General features: G+C 40.7%; 1 long non-coding RNA gene across 1 annotated transcript; it reads right to left on the bottom strand.

Annotated features, from left to right (window-relative positions):
• Window positions 1-16599: 16599 nt before the first annotated feature.
• Window positions 16600-25851, bottom strand: LOC120290270. Its single transcript, XR_005548137.1, has 4 exons — window positions 25460-25851; window positions 23991-24124; window positions 23804-23880; window positions 16600-16733 (listed from the first exon to the last, which is right to left on the bottom strand). It is a non-coding gene; the product is annotated as an uncharacterized LOC120290270 (long non-coding RNA).
• Window positions 25852-27284: the final 1433 nt, after the last annotated feature.

Genomic DNA, 27284 nt, shown 5'->3' with positions numbered 1-27284 from the left:
GCTCGAACGGAAGGGGGAAGAAAGTGTCGAGGGAGAGAGATGAGAGAGGAAGAGATAAGAGAGAAAAGAGAGAGAGAGGATGAGGATTGACCGGTCAAAATGAGGAGAGAGGAGAGAGAAGTCGGTGGGGGGGGCTGTCCGCACGGAAGAAACGGGGAGAGAGGAGAGAGAGAAAAGAGAGAAAAGGAGAGGAAAAGAGAGAGAAAGAAAAGGGGGAGAGAGAAAAAGAAAAGAAAAGAATAATACTATTCTCAATTTTCTTTTCTCTTTCTATTTCCCTTTCTATTTTCTTTTGGTCTTCGATTCTTCCTTCGATAATTTCTTTATTGAAATTTCGGACTCGGCAATAAATTGACGAGCGATGAGACAATGTCCTTAAAAAAAAGGATTATGACATGCTTAAAATTCGATTCCCGAAATCGAGTTCAATTTCGTGGTTAAAAATCGATCAGACGTGATTTTAGTCCAATCCAACAAATTGAGTAGCTTTTAGGGATTTTACTGCAGATATATCCCTTAACGGCTTCACCCAATAAGTTAGTTAACTCATGAGTGATCAGCTCAGAGAAAAAGAACCGTAAACACGTTGACGAAATGCCCATTTCACTTTATCGAAACGGGGTCGAATTTCAGGATGTCACACGTTTGGTCTTTATTTGGTCATTGAAACTCAGAATTTGATAAATCATTTAAAAGATAATAATTGAGTTGAAATGGAATTAGAAATGTGTGAAAGACTTCAAGAAAGGACCAAGCTAGTAATTGTGGATGTGATTTTATATTTTAGTCTTGTGTAACAATGTCACTTGAAAATGTGAGGTAAAGATAAACAAATGCTGGTGGTTATTTATCTTTTATCTATTTCACGCTGGAACCACATGCTACAATTTCATATAAAATGAATTTATTCTGAATGAGTATGCTATCACCGAGCCTTTCATTTCAAATTTTCAAATCTATAAAGTTGATTGATATCTTGTCTATAAAATAGAGCTATATTTTGTTAGATGGCACCAAACGGAGGAGCGGATGCTCCGTTAGTGCTCTCTTTTTATGCACTCTTTTTCTTATTGAGATTATTGAATACAAGCATAAAGACACAAGAAGCACCGCAAAGGAACGACCTGAAATGGAAGTAGAATAGGATAATTGGCTAAATTTGTGATAGTTCAGGTTAAATTGATTAATCACATTTTGAAGAACGAATTTATCATTTGAAAAGAAAGAGGTGTAAGAAATGAGTGATATAAAGCTAGGTGACTCTCCTAATATGCGTGTATGGCCCAATTTATTCGATTGTTTTCATGAGTGTGTCATAAGATTGATTTATATTTTTTTTTACTATTGGATATCATGTAAAAGATCCTAGGAAGTATCATAATATGGACTTTGGTATGTTTTATATTGCGATGATTGAAATTGTCATGAGTTGTGAGCAGGTAAAAATTAGCGATATAGTTAAAATGCTCAAACTCTCACCGTACTTTTTAATTCCTCATTTACTTTTCTTTTTTTTCAAGTAAAGACACAGTCAATTTTTGAAGCTTTGAAGTAAGAAAATGTTTTTCTTTTTTCTTTTTTCTTGCTAAAGAAGGGAGAAAATGAATCAGAGGTGAAAGGGAATATACTTTCTAGGATTAATGGTCCAACAATTCGAGTAAAACAGGAAAATACTCATTTGGAATGTTCTAGAGGGAGTAAAATTATTGAATAAAGTCTTCTCTTAAGAAGACTTACTCTTAGGATGGTTGATTTCAGGATAAATGGGTTCTCAACAAAGAATTAGGAACTTAGTATGTAATGATTGGTTCTCCTCTTTTATAACCAATAACCAAAGTAATTGACCCAAGAATCAGCCTACTTATATTTTTTTGATTTATTTTTCCATAAATTGATCTAGGATCTTCAAACATAGAGAAACCTCACAATGCATAAAAAAAATAGAATGGTCTATGAATTCAACTGAAATGTGGCAAATTTGCGTGCAACAGAGTCTAGTGTACTTGCAGACTTACTTGCTCTAGCTCAACAAAAGATCAGTATTGAATTACGATGCAACTAAGAATCAGATAGGAAGGCCATCATAAAATTAGCCACATCTAAAGTCGAAAACAAAAGGGTTTCCTTTTTTCACTGAAGTCAAATCTAAGCTGGGGACATACCTTGTCAATAGGCAACATCGACTCCAAAAGAGAGAATAGAAGACCCTCTGCTATTCAACAACCACCCCCACATCCCCAATAGACAAAAAGGGCCCAGAGCACACTTAGTTCAGCCAATTATTCCAATAATAAAGTGACAAAATCAAGATAAACGGGATGCTAATAAGAATGAAAAAGTGATTACCACAAGCGAGCTGAGATGCTAAGAGAGGCACGAGACCGGAGAGAGAGGAGACTGTAAACAAGCTTGGGCGAGAACTTTCAAGATGGATAAAGAATAGAGGAAGCGAGTGAGGACTAATCAGTAGACAATAGTCTCGAATTGTTCTGCAAGAGAGAGGCCGAATGCGAATGATAGAGAGAGAGAGAGAGAGAGAGGACCAATTAGTAGTAGGCGATAGTCTCAAATTATAATTGATGGACCGATATCCTCATATGGCTGATTGACTAGAAGCAATAAAATTGTTCAGGTGGCAAGCCAAGTCAAGCCACACAATTCAGACCAGAGTACAGAATGACCGCTTCTATTTTTTTGTTTTTTTGGTAAAAGGTAAGAATAGAATGACCGCTTCTGTTCATATCTACTTAGAAACCATTTTGTTAAACTGATAAATGTGGCTCTAACCGACGTATGAATCTTCCATTATATTATTTTCAAAGACATTCTTACTCCTATAAATGTTAAATTCTCCTCCCACCCTAAACATGCATAAATTATATTGTCAAATCCATTGTAAGTTGGTAATTTCCTACGCTATATATATATGTAAAAGTCATGTCTTTGCTCTAAGCAGTAAAATCGCATGAAAACCACACTTTATCATGAGTTTCTCTAATTCAATCCGCAAAGATAAAGTCCACCTAAAAATTGTCCACATATTAAATATGCGTAAGTATGTTGAAAGCAGCAGCTTTGCTCACTTTCAAGCTTTCTATTTTAACCAGCACAAAAAATAGTATGATTGTGAATTTTTCATAATTTCCGGAAGACATTTGAATTTTCTGTCATTTTTCTAGAAATTACGAAAATTGCCAATAAAATGAAAATGGTATTATGGACATCCAAAAATTTTCTGGTTGATCTGACCTGTTTGAAAAAAAAAAATTGTTGTTGATAATTCTCATCTGTAGCCTGTGAAAGGTTTTGTACAATTATAGAAGGAAATAGACTAGCACCATCAATATTCGGAAAAATATAGTTTTTTTTTAAACTATTTTCAAGAAAAAAAGAAATATTTTCACAAAAACTGAGTATTTGAATCTTTCATGCTTTAAGTAATTTTGGACAATTGTTGTATGTATAAGGCAATGGACCAAAATTGAGTCTAGAAGGGTATTTTTGCAATTTTTATCAAGTAGGCTTTTTTGTCCCAAGAGTTCAGTTAACCATTAATGTTTTGTGTTTTGAAAACAACATCAAGATAAGGCCAGCATGTTATTCCACCAGATTCAACCGGTTTAACCATTCATAATTTTTTTTTTTGGTTCAAAATAACCAATTAATTTAAATGAGAAGATTTTAATAAGAAAAATTAGCAATATATGTGATGATGATTTTGAAAAAATCAAGGGAATTTCACGAGAAATATTTTGTATGCCTTCAAGGATGTTAGGCATCAGGCCATGAGTAATAATCGAATATATTTTAGTCCTATCAATTGTAATAGATAGGAGAATGAAGGTCTGGCTTACCTTGAGAAGTCATGCAAAGATGAAATTACTATGATGGGTTTTAGTATTTGAGAAGAAGTCGCCTTGAAGTAAATCAAGTTGTGTTCAAGTCTTGAAAGACAAAGATTGTTGACGCCTTAATTTTAATTAGGTTTATTTTTATTAATTAAGTTATTTATCTTGTCTTTTTCAGATAATAAAAAGAGAAAAAAAAGAAGAAGCATAAGCCAAAACGGCTGGGCTTTCAAAGCCTAGCCCCTCCCTCTTTCTTTTCCTTCGTAGGCCCGCGAGGCCCAGCCACGTGGCTCAGCCCGGCCCTTTCTCCTTGTCTTCTTCCTGCCTTGTCTTCTTCCCTAACCGGATAAGCAGCACGCGCCGGAGAAGAGGACGCGCACGACACCGGAGCAAAATGGAGGAACAAAGCGCACGTGGAGCAAGGGGGCGGCTGGCGTCGGATAAGGACGTGCGGGGAGTAGCTGGCATCGATGGGACACCGGTTTGGCCGTTGAAGGCCGCTCGGTGCGCGAAGGGGACCAGCGGTCGAGGTTCCATTGACCGGCCACCCCCTCGCCTATAAATAGCCCCCGATGTCGACGACGAAGGGGACAGGGCGAGCTCCGAGATCTTCCCACTAAGAGACTTCGGGGAGGAGTCAAAGAGCGAGCGAGAGAGAAATCGGGCCGCGAGCTCGGCCGACCTCTCACTAAGAGACTTCGGGAGGCCGTCGGCGAGCGAGTCCGAAGAGGTCGATCCGGCGGTGGAGGCTCGGATCTGGCCGGAAAGAGAGAGAAGCGAGGTCGGAGGAGGTGCAGAGGTTTGCGAAGAGGGGCGGAAGAAGGTCCCACCCCCAATGCCGCTATTGTGCAAAATCCCGCCGTGCCGCCGAGCGCCTCCGCCGTTGCTGCCTCCGATCTGGCATTGTTGCCGCGCCGTCCCCGTTCGAGAGAAGGTAAAAAAAAAAAAAACGTCGCCGTTACTGTTGTCGTCGCCATTGTCGTCTTCGTCGCCGCCGTAGTCGCCGTCGCCGCCAAACACCTCGGTTCCCCCCTCGCGCCGCGGATTCGCAAACCCTAGGGTTTGCGATTTTCCGGGTCGTTGAGTCGGATCCGGGTCTCGGAACCAAGTAGGGTTTCGCGAGATTCGGAGGCGGCGGGAGTCGGGTCGCGATTCGGGTCGGATCCGGGTAGGGTTCGCGGGGAGTCGAGTCATGGAGCGGGCCGTCGGGCCGGGTTGTCGGGTCGGGCCAGCGCCCCCAAACGCCCGGCCACGACGCCGTTTCAGTAAAAAATAAAAAATAAAAAGACAAAAAATCCGAGTCGGGCTCGCGTTTGGGTCGGCGGCCGGGTCGACCCAACTCGCGGATCCGACTGAGTCGGTTTTATTTTGTTAGTTTAATATAAATAATATTCTAATAAATAAAAAATAAATATTTTATTTTCAAAAAAAATCAAAAAGTGTTTTATTTTCAAAAAAATATTAAAAAATGTTTTAATTTCCAGAAAATCGAAAAATATTTAAAAAATGTCGAAAAATGTTTTATTTTCTAAAAATCGAGAAAAATAAAAAATAATTTATTTTCCAAAAATATTTTTGAAAAATATTAAAAAATATTTTATTTTCCAAAAAATAAATAAATAATATGCCAAAAATCCAAAAAAGTCAAAAATTCATGAAAAAGCCAAAAATTCAGAAAAAGCCGAAAAGACTTGTATTTTTCCAAAAATACCAAAAAAAAATCCCTTTATGTCCAAAAATTAGAAAAGACTCAAAAAAAGTTTTTCCTCCAAAAAATGCATGGAAAATCCCTCGAATATCGAAAAACCTCAAGGTTTAAACAAGATTAGGTACCAAAGGGCATTAGTGATTAGCCTCCTTAGGCGCTCGTACCCGATTGCGGGCGTCGAAAAAAAGAGGTCGTGACAGCTTGGCGACTCCGCTGGGGACTTTGAAGACTTAGGCCATTTTTGTCTTGTTTAAATTCTTTACTGAATTAGGTTTTTTTCTTTATAGAGGTCAAAAGCTTAGAAATTTATTTTAATTTTTGCTTAAAATAGATTATCTTGTGATTATAAACTGTTGTGCATGCTTTCTGTTTTAAACACTACACATGGCACACACAACCCGGCCGCGGACACTCCGGCCGCCATAGGATTTCTAGGATGGTGTTAAGAAAGATACGACCTCGAATGCGAGACTGCGATGTAGAGGTTGCCTTTCTTTTCCCCGAATTTCTTAGCCAAGGTTAAGGGGGTATGCTGCTAACGCGAGATTGCGACGAGCGGATACCTTTTTAATTTCATCAAGCCTTCTGAGTTAGAAATCGAGCCGCACGTCCCATGCACATGTCCTTGTGCTTGCCATTTTATTTAAAAGCAAAGTGATTTCTTTACTTTTACTTAGTCTTTTTATTGGCCCGTGACAATTTAGGATAAGCTTTTCAAAGTCCTAGTCTATATGCGATGGGGAAAGACGATATCCAGTTCATTCCTGCTCCCAAAGCGGAACTCTTCAGATGGTGGGGTCAATTGGATCAGTTTGCCCAAGAGCGCGTGAAAGCCAAAATCAGTCATCTCCTATCATTGATTCAAATCACTATTCGTCCCGAAGTCATACAAACCATGGCACATTTCTGGTGCCCGAAGACGACTACTTTTATGTTTGGTGGGTTTGAGCTAACCCCAACTCTAGAATATACAACATCATCACTGGAATGCCTCTCGAGAAAAAGCTTGTTAGGCCATCGACAGGCGCCCTCCCGTGGCGCGGGTTAGCGCGACTTTTAGGAACTGAATCCATGTCATGAGATAAATTCTTGAAAACAACAATAATACCTGCCCACTAGAATTCGTGAATGCGTGTTTTCAAAACCAGCCTATGACCCAAAAAAGTAAGATTTTCCTCCTGACCTTTTTCGGGCTCATCGTTTTCCCCCATCAAAGAAATGCCATAAGTCCTAAGATGGCATGGATAGTTGATCAAATCTTGAGAGGAGGGAATTATGTCAACATGATTTTAACTGAAACATTCTTGTCTTTTAATCATTTTAAAGACAACTCAGAGAAAATTATGCGAGACTCTCCTAAAATTTTACAAGTCTGGTTCTTTTCTCACCTAAGCGAATTTCGAGACTTCATGCGATCATCTGAAACGAATGCTTTCGAAAACCCATTACAAAAATTTATGGTTTTAGGACCATACATTCCCAATTAAAGCTGTTTAAATTGGGTAAGCTTCCTAAGAGACCCAGCTCGAGGCATTCCAATGGTGTGCTGGTTGGTTCCATGAAAAGAGAGCTCGCTTCTCTTACAAGCGCTGTCTCCCAATTCTGTTACTCGGCCTCACCGATGCCATTCTCTATCACCCTTATCGGGTGGCACGACAATATGGAGCCCTTCAGGAAATCCCACCGCCTTTCATCAGGAAGATCTCTTCAATTCTTTTCAACACAAGCCGTGACTATGCATTCGAAGTTTCTACTGCTCAGGAAACCTAGGACAAGTGCCATTGCAAAAGGATCGTGGTACCTGAAGGGCTTGAGGGAGAAGAAAAAGCCCACCACGCCTCTGCGGCCTACATCCACAATCATCACATCCCGACAAGGTGGAAGCCATCGGTCCCTTCCTCAATCAGAGAGAGCAGCCCGCACAAGCAAGCAGAGCTCATGGAGAGGGATTTGGGAATGGACTGGATGCACACCTTAGAGCCAGCCCAAGGAAGCAGGCATCCTCGCAAGAACAAGGCTCCCCGTCGCATATAAATTGTCAATCATGTGCCCCTTAGTGTTAATCTTGTGAAAGTTTTGTCCCATTGTTTAGGGACTTTTGTTTAATATATAGTATTTCATTCTGTCATTTCAATTTCAAGTTTTAGATGTTAGGAGTTGGCAGTCTACAAATCCTCTTTTGATAAATAAAAAGCGGTTAGACTTGCCATGGGTCAATCTTTGTTTACTTGCGTGCTCATTCATTGTTTTCGCAACGAACAGGTAATTATAAATCGCCGGCCACCAATAGCTCGCGAATGGCCTCATGCACCAGGGCCCGATCAGAATGATGTACAAAATCACCTCATTAACATTGAAGACGGCGTAGGACAGATGTCCATTGTCCTTCAACAACTCTCAAGACAAATGGAATCCACTCAAGTCGAACCCAACTCTGCAGTTGCCTTAAACACCATCATGATACCCGTAAATTTGCCAGAAAATAGCCAGTACCATAGACAGTTTGAAAGGATCATGAAAAAGTTAAGCCAGCTGCATGAACAGAATCCCATGGATCTGTCCAATTACGTCGGCATTGAGATTCCTGAAGAGCTCAAAGCACCTGAATGCGAAAGGTATGCTAATACCTCCCACCTAGAGACCTACTTGCAGTCCTACCTGGTCCGAAGGATTATTCAATCGTACCAATCGAGCTTGACTGGCCCTGCCTTGCGATGGTACATTGTCAGGAAGATTAGTCCCCTTAAAACCCGGAGGGAACTAATTCATGTTTTTCACCAAGAATATGATATTGACATTAGCCCTGACATAGCCTTGCCCTACGAAGAACTGATAATCGCGGAGCACGAGGAACCGTTAGTCGTTGAGATAGGAGAAGAGCATGTCAATGAAGCCTTGCATGATAAATGGGCAGCTGAGCAACATCTTGTTACTGGAAAATTTCCCACTAGGAAAGGCAAGGAGCCTTTGTACGAGATCAAAGACACAGAGCCTGTTCAAGAGTGGGGCACGATAGGACAACTCCCCAAGCTTACTCCAAGAGCTAGGGTCCAAAGAATACCGACCCCTATCAACCTGGAAAGCGAATCAGACAGTGAAACTCTAATGTCTCTCACTTCCCTTGACAGAATCGAGCCGACAAAACGAAGGGCCCTACTCAAAAGATCTAGACCAGGATCCAAGAAAAGAAAGCCTAAGCAGATCAATGCAGCATCTGCCGATGAGCCACCGCACCAAAGCTTCGAGCATTCCCAAGAATACAGCTTTGAAGGCTACCATCCCCTAGAGTACAACCCTAAAGACTTCTCGGCTCCAGAATACAATCCCAAGGACTTCCAGCGTTATTTCGACAATGAAACTAATGATTCATCGTAGAACTGTTTCCTACTCTCATCCGGGGATGAAGGCCCGTCAGAAGAGGAAGCATGCGTCTTTATCCGCTACGATCCTAACGAAGTACTAAACTTGTCCTCTGACCATGAGGATAGCTTCAATACTTATCCTCATTCGGAAATTTTGACCAAGAAGAAAGCAATGGGGTAATCTCGGTAGAATCCAACTTCTCTGAAATAGAAAAATTCACCACTACAACAGATATGCAGTGGGAAAACTAGTGGCCTAACCAAGACATACCAGGCTCGTCTTGCCCTCATAGGATCATGACCCCCATAGAAATATGGATACCCAATCTCCGCAAGTATAACGACACGACTTGCCCCGTGGCCCACTTGCAGTACCTCCATGCTAAAATGTGTCGGTACTATGGCCCGATGTCATTCACAACTCAGGCCTTCCAAGAAAGTCTTACAGGGTCTACATTGCAATGGTTCATCACAGCAGATATCAGCCTCATGAGGGATTGGAATGAGCTGTCTTCCACATTCCCATCGACGTACCAGCACCCGTTTGAGCCGAACTGTCTTGCGAGAACTTGGTTCACTTTAGAAGAAGACCAATGGAGGATTTCCGAGCGTATGCAAGGAGATGGGAGGCTTTTCTGATGCAAACTTACCCTCAGCTGGCCGAAGAAGAAATGATAAAGCTGTTCATAGGGGCTTTACCTCGCAAGCATCGTTGTTGGTTGCATGGGTTGCACTTCCATAACTTCAATGAAGTGGTCCTCTCAGGCGAATACTTCGAGTCTGCTAGAGGCGAGGAATTCAAAGACGCTTAGCTTCAAGACCAGCACTATCAAAGCGCTCCTTTACACAGGGTTTTCATGAGTTTTACTTGTTTTTATAATTTCATGTTTCTCATCTTGTCTAGTGTGCTACTGTTGTATTTTCCATTCCAAGTACTCTATTGTACAGCTATAATATTTTGTTTTGAGAGCATGAGGCGGTACTCCAAACCTGCCCGGTGATGCTATCCAACCATGAAAAATTATCATCCAAGAAGAATACTAAGGGGCTTCCTCATGCTTTCTTCCCCCAAAGATATATACTTTTGAAAACAAAAAATATTTTATTGCCAAAAGCTTTTGTCAAAACAAGATTATTAAATCATGTTTGTCTTTCTAACTCACTCACTTTGTGTCTCAAAATATCATCCCCATCCCCCTTGACTTAGTGTGACAGAGGGCATTTGAAGCTGGCGCATCATGTGAACTCACCAAATTCAATGACACTCTTCCAAGAAGACAGTGGGGCAAATAAAAGATCATCCCACTTCAAAGAAGGTAAGTTTTATTCTCTGAATATAATTGTGGAAATGATGTCCCCTCTCTTTTGTTTATAGGAAACGAAAGATCGGACCTAATAGGTATAGGCATACGGTTGAAATCAAGCCGTCCCTAGGAGCTCTGTGCACTCCATCTCGCTCCTACCCAACTCCTTCTCAAGCCGGAACAGCATCTTCTTCCCTCAACGTGCCCGAGCAACTAAATGCTACGGTTTCATCAATGGGATTTCCGGCTTCGACAAGCCAAGAAGCGCAGAAAAGGAATTTCTTCTCTTCCTTTGAATTGACCACTGTCAACAGGGAGGAAATCTAGACAGTTGAGACAGTCTCTAGCCCCTTATTTCAAATGATGACTAAGGGCTTAGAAACCTCACTTCGTGCTCCAGACGCATGCTCTCCCAAGAAGTAATTGCCATAAGAGAATTGGAGATTTTGATTGTCCATCTCAGATTCCATAGAAGCTTGAGGTACATGACTTTGCCCAATGGCCATATAGTCAAAGACCGAAGAAAAATTCCGCAGAACGAAGGCGTTGAAGATAAATCGACAACCATCAATCATACATACATGGCCATGAGTGAGGAAGGCCAATCAAAAGAAATGTCAAATTGTGCCAAGACGAAAAGGCTGTCATCGACATTCAAATATCCCTAGGAGTCAGCAAATACAAACTTTAGAGAAGAGTAATTTGGTATCGTTTCCAATACTCCCAGTGTTTGAACTCACTTTTGACATTTTTTCTTCTATTGACAGGAAGCATAGGATTCAAGAGACAAGCTTAATAGTTAATTTGGACGAATCAAATTACCCGTATCGATTTACCTAGCTTGGTATGAAAGGATGTGTCGTCCAGGAGCCGGTTCGGTTAAGTAAAAATAGAAGTGCCCTACGAACACCGTTGGCGCCTCTAGTCGAGTGGTATACAGGAAGAAGCAAAACGGTCCAAAGTCGGGGGTTCGAATCCCCGACGCGGCGGTTAGTCGCTTGGTAAAAAAATAATATATATATTTTGTTTCTCTTGCGCCTGCAAATTACGAGAGAGCAAATGACATAGCGAAGCAAAAGACATAGGACTTCGTGTCCCACTTGCACTTCAAGTCCATCCAATCCAGTGAAGGGTAATGTTGTATCGCTTCCAAGTTATTCGACTCTTGAAAGAGTTTTTGACTAACATGATCCCTTTTATCTGTTGCAGGATCACTTGACCATAAAAAAATGCGGATAACAAATCAAGGAAAGATATGTCAAACTCTGATAAGCTCTCCTAAGAGAAATGGCATCCTGAGTAATCACCAAAGCAAATGGCAGAAAATCTTCAAGCCTCAACTCGCCAGACTAATTGATCTACTTGTACATCTTCTCTTCTGCAGGGGCAAAAGCAGAGATGCCCGATCAGATTCCCAATCCTTGACTGATCATTCATGTGTCATAACCCTAATCAATAGGGACAACCATCGACGTCCATTTGCGAATAACCCTTTTGATGTTCAAAATCTAACATATTTGGAAACACCATTATGTTAGCTCCTAAAGTTGACAATAGGGTCTTTTTTGAGTCAAAACCATTCACTTGTTTTGAAGAGTTCAAACTCCATCATATTCAAAATGTTGCATGTCGTTTCCAGATGAATTCTGCATGATGATTTTGCCTGTGTAGGTCACTGATTCCACTAAGGATTATCAAAATAGACAGCTAAGTGAAGAATACAAGATTAATTGAGCATGCTGGATGAGGCGCGTCAGAATGATGACAAGCAAGCCATATTCTACACACAGTCCCCCATCTATACACTTGTGAGATGAGTGCATAAGATTCCATGGCTGTAGGGTAAAGAGTTCTCTCGCGAATGGTATGATAACCAAAATAGTGAGAGGCATTCCATCACTCACCCCATTGAGCCCCATACATTGGTGAAGCTTCTCTCATACCCCTGTCAAGAACAACCCCTACACTGGGGCAGATTAGAAGCAATGCAGCATCACAAGGTGAGAAGAGAGATATAAATTTTCTTGCTTGCACTTGCATCAATCTTCGAGTGTCTTTATTGCATATGAACACTCGCGTTAATTTAAGTGCCCTAGAGTCACGAAGAGCAATTCTTTCTTTATGCACTTGTATTCATTGTACAACCCAAGTGAGTTTGTAATTTTACCCTCACATCGAGACAAAGCAGAAGTTATTGTCATAGCCTGAGCGCTGGTTGAAGATGAAGACTCAAGAGTCTAATAATGGTGCTTCGATTACACTTGTCAAGATCAGCTCTCAAGCAACAAGAATGAAAAAACAGGGGCATAAAAAAGCAGTGTACCTGGTAAAAGTAAGGTCAATGCCCATATTTGAAGAACTAGAATAAAAAATAAGAGCATAAAAAAGCAGTGTGCCTAGTAAAAGTAAGGCCAATGTCTCCAAACAAACAAAAAACAGCTGTTTGTATTCCCAAGAAAAAGTTGTTATGGTCCATAGAACCTCCATATGACAAGAAAGACTAGTGACAAATGCCAAGACAGTCACCAACTTTCACCCTCTCACATGTGAGCCAAGTCTACATCACATTCCCATTGTAAAAGTCTCTTCAGACTAGGGGCACTTCAATTAACGTAGGATTTCATATGTGCATAAGCATTGCTCGAAGAAGTACGATCAAGATTACTCTATCTCTTTTCGCAGGATTCTTGACTTGCAAACCCAGAGATGATCATGCGGCACTTCGTTCATGAGCCTTGACCTCGACGGTCCCATTTGATGAGCTATTGACCAAGTCTTCATCACAATTTCAACAAAGACCTCTCACATTGGTAAAGTCGTACCACTTGTGAGAATACTCGGACCCCTGCTGACATGATGACAGTGAGATAGTGTGGTCCTTATAAATCCTGCATCAATGGTCAGGATAGCCTTTTCCATAAGAGATTGAAAGTCCCTCATTTGGCATGCTCAAGACATCTACATTCTAAATTAAGGTTGTCTTTCAAAATCCTCCCTAGTGGAAATCATATGATGCAAAACTGACAAAATTATCATGCATTAATCCCATTTGAACTCATGAATTTACTGCATATACAATCATGTGTGCATATTGTGCAAATAGCAGACATACTCTCAGAGATCAGAGATATTGCCAGGTAAGCATATCCCTGTCCCCATTTGTCTTAAAGTACCTACACTGTCCAGGTACTCTCTTCTTGACACTCGACCTATTCGAGTCATCCCTTGAGTTTGGGTGCTTGTAATTGTCTCAGTATCCCATTGTCTTTGAGTACCCACCATTTGTCGGGTACTCCCTCTTAACGACACTCGACTTGTCTAAGTTGTCCTCAGAGTATTGATACTTGCGACTGTCCAGGTATCCCTTTATTTTTAGGTACCTCCCATTGTCTAGGTACTCTCTTCTTGACACTCGACCTATTCGAGTTGTCCCTCGAGTTTCGATGCTTACTGCTGTCTTAGCATCCCATTGTCTTTGAGTAACGGCCACCGTCCGGATACTCCTTTTTTTTCGACACTTGACCTATTCAAGTTGTCCCTAGAGTATTGAACGTGTGACTAACCAAGTATCCCTTTTATCGTTGAATACCTACTGCTGTCTAGGTATCCCTATTGTCTTTGAGTATCAGCCACCGTTCGGATACTCCCTTTCCCTGACACTCGACCTGTTCGAGTTGTTCCCAGAGTATTGATACTTGAGACTGACCAAGTATCCATTTATCTTTGAATACCTAATGCTGTCTAGGTATCTCCATATCATTAAGTACCCACCACCGTTCAGGTACTCCCTTTTCATGACACTCAACTCGCTTGAGTTGTCCCCAAATAATAGTAGCTATTCAAGCATTTCACTGCTTTGTGTGCCTGTGCCTGCCCAGGTATGTTTTCTTACATTTGGACCAGCCTGAGTGGTCCCAGGTTGTATCATTAAATACTTATGTTCATCCAAGTATCCCAGTACTTTGTACACCTGCGGCTACCCATGTGTTCCAACCCTTTTGAGTGCCTGCGGCCATCCAGGTAAGCCTTGTGTTACACTCAAGTTTATGTTGCCAGGAGGTGGGAGACCTTCACGAATATGCGAGGCACGCCCTCGATATTCCCAATTACCAGGAGGTGAGAGACCTTCATGAATATCCAAGGTACGTCTTCGATATTCCAACTACCAGCAGGTGAGAGACATTCACGTATATGCAAGACCCATCCTTGATATTTCCACACGAATATCTCAGGTACGTCCTCGATATTCCATGTACCAAGAGTTTGTACCTGTGATCGTCCAAGTACCCCTTCGATACTTGTGATCATCCAGGTATCCCCCAAGAGTTTGTACCTGTGATCGTCCAGGTACCCCTTCGATACTTGTGATCATCCAGGTATCCCCCAAGAGTTTGTACCTATGATCATCCAAGTACCCCTTTGATATTTGTGATCATCCAAGTATCCCCCAAGAGTTTGTACCTGTGATCGTCCAGGGGTACCTGTGATCATCCAAGTACCCCTTCGATACTTGTGATCATCCAGGTATCCCCAAAGAGTTTGTACATGTGATCGTCCAGGTACCCCTTCGATACTTGTGATCATCCAGGTATCCCCCAAGAGTTTGTACTTGTGATCATCCAAGTACCCCTTTGATACTTGTGATCATCCAGGTATCCCCAAAGAGTTTGTACCTGTGATTGTCCAAGTACCCCTTCGATACTTGTGATCATCCGTATCCCCAAGAGTTTGTACTTGTGATCATCCAAGTACCCCTTCGATACTTGTGATCATCCAGGTATCCCCCAAGAGTTTGTACCTATGATCGTCCAGGTACCCCTTCGATACTTGCAAACGTCCAGGTATCCTCCAAGAGTTCGCACTTGTGATCATCCAAGTACCCGTCCATTGCCTATGATCAACCAAATGCCCCTTTTTGATGCTGGCAAAGGCCCAAATATCCTTCAGGTTAGTACTTGTGAATATCCAGGTACTCATTGATATGCCCGTGAATGTCCGTATCTTCCGTAATCGATGCCTTGAGAAAGGTCGCGCATCCTCCCGAGAAAGGTCGGGTTCCAACTGGTGTCTTTAACAGAAGTCAGACACCCAACAAATCGATGCCCCGAGAAAGGTCGGTGCATCTCCCGAGAAAGGCCGGGTACCAACTGGTGTCTTCAACAGAAGTCGGACACCTAACAAATCGATGCCCCGAGAAAGGTCGGCGCATCTCCCGAGAAAGGTCGGGTACCAACCGGGTGTCTTCGACAGAAGTCAGACACCCCACAAATCGATGCCCTGAGAAAGGTCGGCGCATCCTCCTGAGAAAGGTCAGGTTCCAACTGGTGTCTTCGAGAGAAGTCAAACACCCCACAAATCGATGCCTTGAGAAAGGTCAGCGCATCCTCCCGAGAAAAGTCGGGTTCTAGCTGGTGTCTTCGACAGAAGTCAGGCACCCCACAAATCGATGCCCTGAGAAAGGTCGGCGCATCCTCCCGAGAAAGGTTGGGTTCCACTGGTGTCTTCGACGGAAGTCAAGCACCCCATAAATCGATGCCCTGAGAAAGGGCGGCGCATCTCCCGAGAAAGGTCGGGTACCAACTAGTGTCTTCGATAGAAGACAGACACCCAACAAATCGATGCCCTGATAAAGATCGACGCATCTCCCGAGAAAGGTCGGGTACCAACCGGTGTCCTTGATTGAGGTCAGGCACCCCCAACAAACAGATGCCCTGAGAAAGGTCGGCGCATCTCCCGTCAAGGCGACCGAAGAAAGGTTCAAGTCCTAGACAAACCACTGATTGCTCCAACAGGCGACCGAAGAATGGTTCGGGTCTTGGAAGAGCAATTTCCCGTCAAGGCGACCGAAGAAAGGTTCGGGTCCTAGACAAACTATCGATTGCTTTAACAGGCGACCGAAGAATGGTTCGGGTCTGGAGAAGCAATTTTCCATCAAGGCGACCGAAGAAAGATTCGGGTCCTAGACAAATCATTGATTGTTTTAACAGGCAACCGAAGAATGGTTCGTGTCCTGGAGAAGCAATTTCCTGTCAAGGCGACCGAAGAAAGGTTCAGGTCCTAGACAAATCATTGATTGTTTTAACAGGGGCAAAGGCCCTTGCAATGGCATTGAGAATCTCTGAACCGAATTCCTCACCAATTGGGATGCTGTTCTCGTCCCTGAACACGCAAAGCGGTATCGTCCCTGCTTTGATTAGACTGTGATAGAGGTGATCAGTGAAAGTATTGCGGGTATCCGAGCCTCTAAAGCTCAAGAACACGTCATATTGACCGCTACCTACACCTCGTGACTTCGGAGAGATGAATGAAGAAGTGGATGCTCCTTCGGTGCTCTCTTCCTCGCCTTCTTTTTCTTTCCCGACTCGCCCTCTCGTCCATGGTGATCTAAGGGGAAAGTTGAAAAGAAAGATCCTTTTTGGCTGCTTAAAAGGATTGTTGAACAACGAAAGGCGCTTTTAGAATGCTTTTCTGCAAATGCTTGTTGGCTCCGAATAACGTGTTCGTTAATTCCCTAGGTAATAAAGACACGACCTTCAGTTAAGTAAGCTAACATCATTTCACTGCAGAAGATTAGGTGGCCCTGAAGAGGCCCCCAAAAAGCCCACATCATTTACTTGTTAAGAAACATAAATTTGAAATTAAACAAAATACATTGTAATTAATCGACTTCCTTAAAACATATTTGAAACAATTACATAACTTCACGCATGTGTATGATATTTGAAGGTGAATTCTTTCATTTCAAGGTAAGATATTGAAATTATGTAGGTAACTCCATGGAAGCATCTTCCTCTGGATATATGCTCACACGATGCCTAATCCTTGTCATAATCTTCGACCTTGCTATTATTATTTTTATCCTAATACATAAACAACCCTAACTATCTCCACCACCTCATTTTTCACAACCCCTTCTATGTATTCCCATGTCCATTGGCCAAACTAATGAAGTGTCACGTAATTGTTGCCCAATAAACCAGATCCTCCGATGTGTGCACTTTCCTAATTGGAGGTAATTTCCATTAATCATGTTTTTAATTTGGTGGGTTTCGAGTTTTAGGCATTGCTCATATGTAAAATTAACTAAATCTAAAACATTAATCAAGGAAAAATTTTCAATTGATCAATTGTTTTGATTTGAAGGAAGTCGATGAAAATGATTCTAAATGAAAGAAAAATACTTCCTTTTGGGCCCACATTTTATTTCTTTCTAAAAGTGCATAGAAATGAGAGGAAATATGAAAATTGCACTTTGTTTAGATGTTGGACCTGAGCAGGTCCTTAAAAGGCTCTGACATCCCGGAAAGACGGGATAGTCCCCGGGATCCGGGGGATGAAAAAAGATTCCGGCCCCATTGGCCTACCCAGCCACAACCCCTTCGGGGGTAGGGGGCCACAGCTGAACCCCGCGACGCCTTCCCTGTGGTTGCCTGGGCGTGGTACAGGGTAATGAAGCTGCCAGTCGAAAGACTGGGTGGCCGGATTTGAAGGAAGTTGATGAAAATGATTCTAAATGAAAGAAAAATACTTCCTTTTGGGCCCACATTTTATTTCTTTCTAAAAGTGCATAGAAATGAGAGGAAATGTGAAAATTACACTTTGTTTAGATGAATTAGTTTCTTAACCTGAACTGAAGGGCTTTCCCTAGATAGAACTAACTAAATCATTTCTTCGGATTGGCCTTACTTCCTTTTTAAGGATGAATAGAATGAACGATAATTAAGTCTATCAATGAAATTAAGTTCCATTAACATCATTTCCACCCAACATGCATCCTAACATTTTTCGAGGACTTTTAACTTATTTCTCCAAGCAAACTCGAGCTTCTCCAACAAGCTAATACGTTCTTCTCTCTTCAAATGGCTCGGAACAAGGTACTCTCCCTCTTACTTAACTTCAATCAATCTTAGACTGTCTTTGTTCTTCTTCCCTCCCTCCCTCTTTTCTCTTTTTGTGTGAATGTTGTTTCTCTATTCGTATCGGGTTGTTTGCTTCACTTCTTTGATGTTTTTATTCAAATTTTGTGATTTCATATTTTAATTTTATTTAAAATTGTCATATTCTTAATGATGTTGGAAATGCAAGGTAGAGATGAACAAATGGTCGTTGTCATTTCTCTCTTATTTATTTCGCGTTGGCCCCAAATGCCAATAATTTTATATAAGATGAATCTATGATATGATGTTACCAAGCTATTCACTTCAAACTTTCAAATTTAAATTATTGATTGATAAATTGTCTACAAAATAGAGTTATAATTCGTTAAATGACACCAAATGAGCATAACGCCTTAGTATTAAGTTACTAATGATATATGAAATACTTGTACACTGTCCTTGAGTTCTTTTCTGGGTCATTTTTTTATTACAATTTTGTTGGCATATCATTCAACTCTTGAAAAGTCAGTAAAACAGTGATAGAAGAAGTATGCGAAATATTCAAAAAATAAAAGACAATTTAGGAAAAAGCATAGAAAATAAGGGAATGAAGTGTCCAGGCTTACTTTTAGAAGGAAGCAGTGATATTTAGAGGTAATGTCCAAAAGGCTTTTGAATTATGAATTCACAACACATAGAAACTTTCATGAACATGAATTGAAAGTAAAAAGGGGAATGAAAGATGTATGGAAATTTGAGGGCGAAAGTTGGAACAAAAAGATGCATTTTTGCGCATAAAAAGGATCGATGAACTAATCTCTATGAACAATAATGAACATAAATCTGTTACCACATAAGGAAAAACGAACATGAAATCTTTAATTAATTGGTAATTGATTGACTAGGAGCAGTTGCATATGCTTTTAGCCCTTGCGTTATCTTCTTTTGGACCTCACACTATTGAAGTCAAACTTGTTGGCTTGATCCACCCACGAGTACCGTGTACATCAATTTTTCAATTGGGCTATAAAGAACTAGAATCTGTGTACAAGTATATTGCATTCAATTAAGAATATAAGTATACGTTTGGTCTTTATTTGGTTATTGAAACTCAGAATTTGATAAATCATTTAAAAGATAATAATTGAGTTGAAACGGAATTAGAAATGTGTGAAAGACTTCAAGAAAGGACCAAGCTAGTAATTGTGGATGTGATTTTATATTTTAATTTTGTTTAACAATGTCAGTTGGAAATGTGAGGTAAAGATAAACAAATGGTAGTGGTTATTTATCTTTTGTCCATTTCACGCTGGAACCACATGCTACAATTCCATGTAAAATGAATTTATTTTGAATTAGTATGCTATCACCGAGCCTTTCAATTCAAATTTTCAAATCTAAAAAGTTGATTGATATCTTGTCTATAAAATAGAGCTATTGGATGGCACCAAACAGAGGAGCGGATGCTCCCTTAGTGCTCTCTTTTTTCTTCTTATTGAGATTATTGAATGTGGTTATTTATCTTTTATCTATTTCATGCTAGCACCACTTGCTACAATTCCAAAGAATTTATTCTAAATGAGTATGCTATCACTGAGCCTTTCATTTCAAAATTTCAAATCTATAAAGTTGATTGATATCTTGTCTATAAAATAGAGCTATAATTTGTTAGATGGCACCAAACATAGGAGTGGATGCTCCGTTAGTGCTCTCTTTTTATGCACTATTTTTTCTTCTTATTGAGATTATGAATACAAGCATAAAGACACAAGAAGCACCGCAGAGGAACGACCTGAAATGGAAGTAGGATACGATAATTGGCTAAATTTGTGATAATTCAGGTAAAATTGATTAATCACATTTTGAAGAACGAATTTATTGTTTGAAAAGAAAGAGGTGTAAGAAATGAGTGATATAAAGCTAGGTGACTCTCCTAATATGTGTGTATTGTCACGCCCCGATCCTCGGGCACGCACACATCCTTCTATCTTGGTCGATTTTATAATGCGATATCCCAGGACAACGTATCGCCGACCCTTTTATTTATTAGCACATGCGGAAGCAATTAAAAATCCCCAGACAATAAAACGATGGGATAGAAAAGCAGGGCCATATTTTTCATATTGAAATTTATAACCAAACTTTTATACAAACCACAAACCCTTCATAACTATTCACATCAAAACGGAGATCTCAAAAGAAGACAGAAACTTAGATGAACTAGACCGTACTCAAGGCCCCTCTCAGAATTGTCTTCTTCTTCCAAAAATCCTTTTCTTCAGATCTCACCTCCGAGTTCTCCTTCTCGGATTCCTCCTCCACAGCTCTTCAGCGGGGTCCTGAAATGGTTTTCCCCAAACTGGGATGAGACTACGTCTCAGCGAGTTCTACCCCACTAAGCCCGATTAGTACACTATTATACTAAAGGCTGCCTAAACACGCACGGGGCAGAGGACTTACCTTGGCCTCTGATCCCACCTGCAAGTCAGTACAATTCATAATAGGCACCCAAGCAATCATATCACCGATCGAAGTATCGATCAAATCGACCTAGTCGATTACATGTCAAACAAATCAATCCCCACTGTGGGATATTTAAAAGCTAGGCCACGTGTACTCTCCAGGATGACCTTCCAAGTCTCCGAGTCACGTGCCTCGAACCTTGGGCCCACGTGCATTCTCTAAGGCGACCTCTTCGCCAAAGTGATACATCAAGTCACCGAGCCACGTGCCCTTTTAGATGCCTGTACTTAGTCACAGAGCTCCATCAATGCTCTCGGGCGTCGATTCGCCAAGGTGACGTACAGTGAACACTTTACGATGCTCTCGGGCGTCTTTTTCGCCATGGTGATACACTGATCACAGAGCCAACGTAAACAATTCAATATGCTCTCGGGCGTCTTTTTTCGCCGTGGTGATACACTGATCACAGAGCCAACGTAAACAATTCAATATGCTCTCGGGCGCCTTTTTCGCCGTGGTGATACACTGATCACAGAGCCAACATAAACAATTCAATACAATCAACCACTAATCTCACGTGCATTTTCCAGGTGATATTCCAATTCACCGTGCCCACGTGCTTCCTTTCAGGTGATAACCAATACCCAACGATTTCTCAATCAATTAATTAGATCAACTCAACCAAAGCATTATAAATGCTGAATAACATACTTGGCCATTCACCAATCGATAATTCAATCTCAATCGATTCCAATCAATTTAGGGTAAATCCCTAAAATATCACAATTTATTCAATTCCATACAACGTGGAGCTCAAATAAATAAACGGACTGCGCCACGACGATCAGCACGAGATTTCGGTCGTCGGCCATCAAAATCTTAATTTCCGAAAAATAATTAATTTATTTATAAATTTTAAAAATTCAATTTAGTACAAAATAAAGCCCGATTAAATAAACGGACTTCACCACAGTCATCAGCACAATATTCCGGTCCCGAGCCATCTCAGTTGAATTTTCAGAAAATAAATAATTATTTAATGCAATTCCGAAAATTAATAATTAAATACTAAAAATATCCACTTAGGCCCGAAAAGCCTAATTAGAGCCCACTAAGGGTCGGGAAAAATCCCGAGGCACTTCCAATAATTAGTAGACCACGTCTACTTGCTAATTACACAATCAATTTATCTAAATCACATCACAATTGACTAATAATTGCTAATTTATTCTAATCTAACAACCTAAACATAATTAATTAAATCTAAACCAGCTTAAAGCATAATTAGCCAACTAATCCAAGATTAGTGAGATTACTCACCAAATCGCTCGCAAATCGGATCAATCCGACGGCGGCGACGCGAGGAACGATTGTTCCCAAAGCGACTCACGGATCCGAGGCCGGGAAACGGCCCAAAAGCGGACCCGAAGATGCTGAAACCCACTCCGTGGGCTTGCTGGACGGAGCTGATCGGACCTGCTCCGGCGGCTAGGGCGGCGAGGGAAAGCCGGCGGAGGGCGAGGGGGTTGCGGGGGAGGTCCGGCGGAGCTAGACGGTGGCCGGAGGTGGCCGGACGGGGCTGGTCGGTGCGGGAACAGGGCAAAACAGGGCTGGGCCGAGCGGATTCGCTGGGAAAGCACGCCTGGACGCGCGCGGCGTCAAGCGGGCGGCCGTTGCGGGCGTACGAGCGGCGGTGCTGCGGCGGGACGGTTGGCGACGGAGCTGCAGCTTCTGGTTTTGGTTCGCTCGCGAAGAAAGAAGGAGAAGAAGAAGTTGGTTCTGTCGTGTGCGGGAAGGAAGAAGAGAGAGGAGAGGATATGCATTGACTGGTCAAAAAGGGAAGAGAGAGAGAATAGGCGGTGGGGAATTCGCACGAGGGAAAGGGGAGAGGAGAGAGAAAGAAAAAGAGAAAAGGAGAGGAAAAAGGGAGAGAAAGAAAAAGGGAAAACAAAATGCATAATGCCTTTATGAAATTTTCCTTTTCTCTTTCTATTTTCACTTGGGCTTCAATTTTCCTTCCGATAATTTCTTTCTTGAAATTTCGGACTCGTCAATTTATTGACGAGCGATGAGACAGGATCCTAAAAATAAGAATTATGACGCGCTTAAAATTCGATTCCCGAAATCGAGTTCAATTTCGTGGTTAAAAATCAATCAGACGTGAATTTAGCTCAATCCAACCAATTAGGTAGCTTTTAGGGATTTTACAGCTGATACATCCCTTAACGGCTTTACCCAATAGGTTGGTTAACTCGTGAGTGATCAGCTCAGAGAAAAAGGCCATAGGCACGCCGACGAAATGCCCATTTCACTTTATCGAAACGGGGTCGAATTTCAGGATGTCACATGTATGGCCCAATTTATTCGATTGTTTTCATGAGTGTGTCATAAGATTGATTTATTTTTTTTTTCTTACTATTGGATATCATGTAAAAGATCTTAGGAAGAATCATACTATGGACTTTGGTATGTTTTATATTGCAATGATTGAAATTGTCATGAGTTGTGAGCAAGTAAAAAGTAGCAATATAGTTCAAATGCTCAAACTCTCACCGTACTTTTTAATTCCTCATTTACTTTTCTTTTTTTCAAGTAAAGACTCAGTCAATTTTTGAAGCTTTGAAGTGAGAAAATGATTTTTTTTTTTCTTTTTCTTGCTAAAGAAGGGAGAAAATGAATCAGAGGTGAAAGGGAATATACTTTCTAGGATTAATGGTCCAACAATTTGAGTAAAATAGGATATTACTCATTTGGAATGTTCTAGAGGGAGGTAAAATGATTGAATGAAGTCTCCTTAAGAGAAGACTTACTTTTAGGATGATTGGTTTTAGGATAAATGGGTTCTAAACAAAGAATTAGGAACTTATTACGTAATGATTGGTTCCCCTCTATTATAAGTTTATAACCGATAACCAAACTAGTTGACCCAGGACCAGCCCATTTTTATTTTTCTGATTTATTTTTCCATAAATTGATCTAGGATCTTCAAACATAGAGAAACCTCACAATGCATAAAAAAATAGAATGGTCTATGAATTCAACCGAAATGTGGCAAATTTGCGTGCAACAGAGTCTAGTGCACTTACAGACCCACTTGCTCTAGTTCAACAAAAGATCAGTACTAAATTATGATGCAACTAAGAATCATATAGGAAGGCCATCATAGGATTAGCCACATTTAAAGTTGAAAACAAAAGGCTTTCCTTTTTTCACTGAAGTCAAATCTAAGCTGGGGACATACCTCGTCAATAGGCAACAGCGACTCCAAAAGAGAGAATAGAAGTCCCTCCTCTGCTATTCAACAACCACCCCCACATCCTCAATAGGCAAAACGGGCCCAGAGCACACTTAGTTCAGCCGATTATTCCAATAATAAAGTGACAAAATCAAAATAAACTAGATGCTAATAAGAGACGAAAAAGTATTACCACAAGCGAGCTGAGATGCGAAGAGAGGCACGGGATCGGAGAGAGAGGAGACCGTAAACAAGCCTGGGCGAGAACTTTCAAGAGGGATAAAGAGCGAGTGTGGACTAATCGGTAGATGATACTCTCGAATTGTTCTGCAAGAGAGAATGTGAATGATAAGGTGAGAAATGAGAGAGAGAGAGAGAGAGAGAGAGAGAGAGAGGACCGATTAGTAGTAGGCGATAGTCTCGAATTATTATTGATGAACCGATATCCTCATATGGATGATTGACTAGTAGCAACAAAATTGTTTTCAGGTGGCAAGCTACGTCAAGCCACACAATATGGACCAGAGTACGGAATGACCACTTCTGCTCATATCTACTTAGAGTTGTTAAACTAATAAATGTGGCTCTAACCGACATGTGAATCTTCCGTTATATTATTTTCAAAGACATTCTTACTTCTGTAAATGCTAAATTATCCTCCCACCCTGAACATGCATAAATCATATTGTCAAATCCATTGTAAGTCAGTAATTTCCTACACTATATATATTTAAAAGTCATGTCTTTGCTCGAAGCAGTAAAATTGCATGAAAACCACACTTTATGATGAGTTTTTCTAATTCAATCCGTAAAGAGAAAGTCCACCTAAAAATTGTCCACATATTAAATATGTGTAAGTACGATGAAAGCAGCAGCTTTGCTCACTTTCAAGTTTTCCATTGTAACCAGCACAAAAAATGGTACAATTGTGAATTTTTCATAATTTACGAAAGACGTTTGAATTTTCTGTCATTTTTCCAGAAATTACGGAAATTGCTGATAAAATGAAAAATGGTATTATGGACATCCAAAAATTCTCTAGTTGATCTGACCTGTTCGAAATTTTTGTTGTTGTTGATAATTCTCATCCATAGCCTGTGAAAGGTTTTGTGCGATTATAGAAGGAAATAGACTAGCACTTCTAGCACCATTGATATTTGGAAAAATATAGTTTTTTAAAATATTTTCAAGAAAAAAGATATATTTTCACAAAAACCGAGTATTTTGGATCTTTCATGCTTTAAGTAATTTTGGACAATTGCTATACGTATAAGGCCAATGGACCAAAATTGAGTCTAGAAGGGTATTTTCGCAATTTTCATCAAGCAGGCTATTTTGTCCCAAGAGTTCAGTCAACCATTAATGTTTTGAAAACAACGTCTAAGATAAGGACCGGCATGTGATTCCACCATATTCAACCGGTCTAACTGTTCACAACGGTTTTTTTTTTCTAGGTTCAAAATAACCAATTAGTTTAAATGAGAAGATTTTAATAAGAAAAATTAGCAATATATATGATGATGATTTTGAAAAAATCAAGGGAGTTTCACAAGAAATATTTTGTATGCCTTAAAGGATGCTAGGCGTTAGGCCATGAGTAATAATCGAATATATTTTTGTCCTATCAATTGTACCAGATGGGAGAATGAAGGTCAAGCTTACCTCGAGGAGCAATGCAGAGATGAAATTACTGTGATGGGTGTTTGAGAAGAAGTCGCCTTGAAGTAGATCAAGTTGTGTTTGAGTCTCGAAAGACAGTACAATTCAAGGATCACCTTCACACCTCAGCCTAGAGCTATCAAACCAAATATATCTCAGAACAAAAATGAGAGTCTCAATGATTTATGGTGATTGGTGTTTCTCCTCTTCAAGCACAAGCACTTGGGACTTTAAATAAAGCTTTACTTCTTCTCTTGCCCCAAAGGAGACGCGTAATCTTGTGGTAGATGGCTTATCTTAGAGGAGGCAACTGTACTTCTTTTGATTCTAACCTTTTTGACCAAGACCACCAAAACAATCCCTTCCTAGAAATTGGCAAGACGACCCCTGTAGCCTTTACTTGTTAGTTCTTTTTGTTATTGGATCCCGTGGCCAACGATTCACGGTGGAAATTACCTTTTTGAAGATAGGCAATACTTTTTGCTTTATCCTCACCTTTTGACAATGGCTCCGTGTGGCCACTCAAATTATTGATAGACTAGCACCCATATTGCCTATTGACATAGCAATTAGATTGTAACTGGACCGTGTGGCCACTCAAATCAAATTGAAGATGGGCGATACTTTTTACTTTGTCCTCACCCTTTGCTTTACCCACCCCATCAACCAATGACCAGCTACTTTTATGTTGGAGTCAAGGTGTTCACAATGGAAATTAGTTTTCACATGATGCTATTTCAAAAGAGCTCCGCAATCACGTCCTTTAATTAGCAACCTGCCCCATCAACTAATGACTAGATACTTTTACGTTGGAATCAAGGTGTTCACAATGGAAATTAGTTTTCACATGATGCTATTTCAAAAAAGCCCCCGCAATCATCTCCTTTAATCGGCAACTTTTGGAAGGTGCTCATATTGGAAATTACTTCTTTTCTTGCGTCAAAAGATCAGCTAGATGTGCTTGGGATACAAACAATCCTATCGTGGATTTGCACGTCTTCAATGAGGAAATTTACTTCTTTAGCCGACTAACTCTCACCTTTTGTTAGTTCTCTTTGTAATGGGATCACATGGCCGCGCAAATCAAAGTGAAGATTGACAACATTTTGCTTTCGAGGTAAATACAATACAAGTGCCAAAACTTTTGTACGGCACTCACTTTGATGCCAAAACAGTTGTTGAGAGCACTCCTTGGCCACTGGGCGAGGGCTGCGAGTCCTTGCTAGCCATACCACACAGAACAACTATTGTCCACATCAATCATTTTCAGCTGAAACTGGCCAAATATACTACATTGATAAATTATCAAAACGCTGATAACTAAATTGGTCAAATTAAAACGTTCAAGACTGAATTAGCACAAGTGTAATAAATTTATGACTTTTTGATCATTTTTTTCCATTAAATCACATGGAAACCACACTCAATGATGAGTTTCTTTGATCCAATCCACAAAGATCTTCCTAGAAATTTCCTACACATTAAACTATTTTAGAATGAAAGAAGGCCACCTTCCTCCCATGGAGTTCATGATGGGTTCTAGAAAAGAAATAATACATTCGGGACCGTCTCATGGTTAGAACAAGGTTAGAACAGTAAACAATAGAGCATTTTAATTAAATCTTTAAAATTGATTTGTGGACGAAGAATTTTAACCAAACTAAAGTAGTGGAAGACTGGAGGGACATTGTTGGTATTCACAACTAATGACGGATTTCAACTGCAATTTTCAGATATAGTAATAAACACAAAAAAAGGAAATGAACAGACCCAAAATGGCGTGCCACTCTAAGTCAAGAATGGTGGGTGCCTTCTTTTTCAAAAGGGT

The sequence above is a fragment of the Eucalyptus grandis genome, chromosome 2, assembly GCF_016545825.1.
Source record: "Eucalyptus grandis isolate ANBG69807.140 chromosome 2, ASM1654582v1, whole genome shotgun sequence".
NCBI lineage: Eukaryota > Viridiplantae > Streptophyta > Magnoliopsida > Myrtales > Myrtaceae > Eucalyptus > Eucalyptus grandis.
Note: the sequence above shows the minus strand (reverse complement) of the source record. Positions and strands in the feature narration are given on the sequence as shown.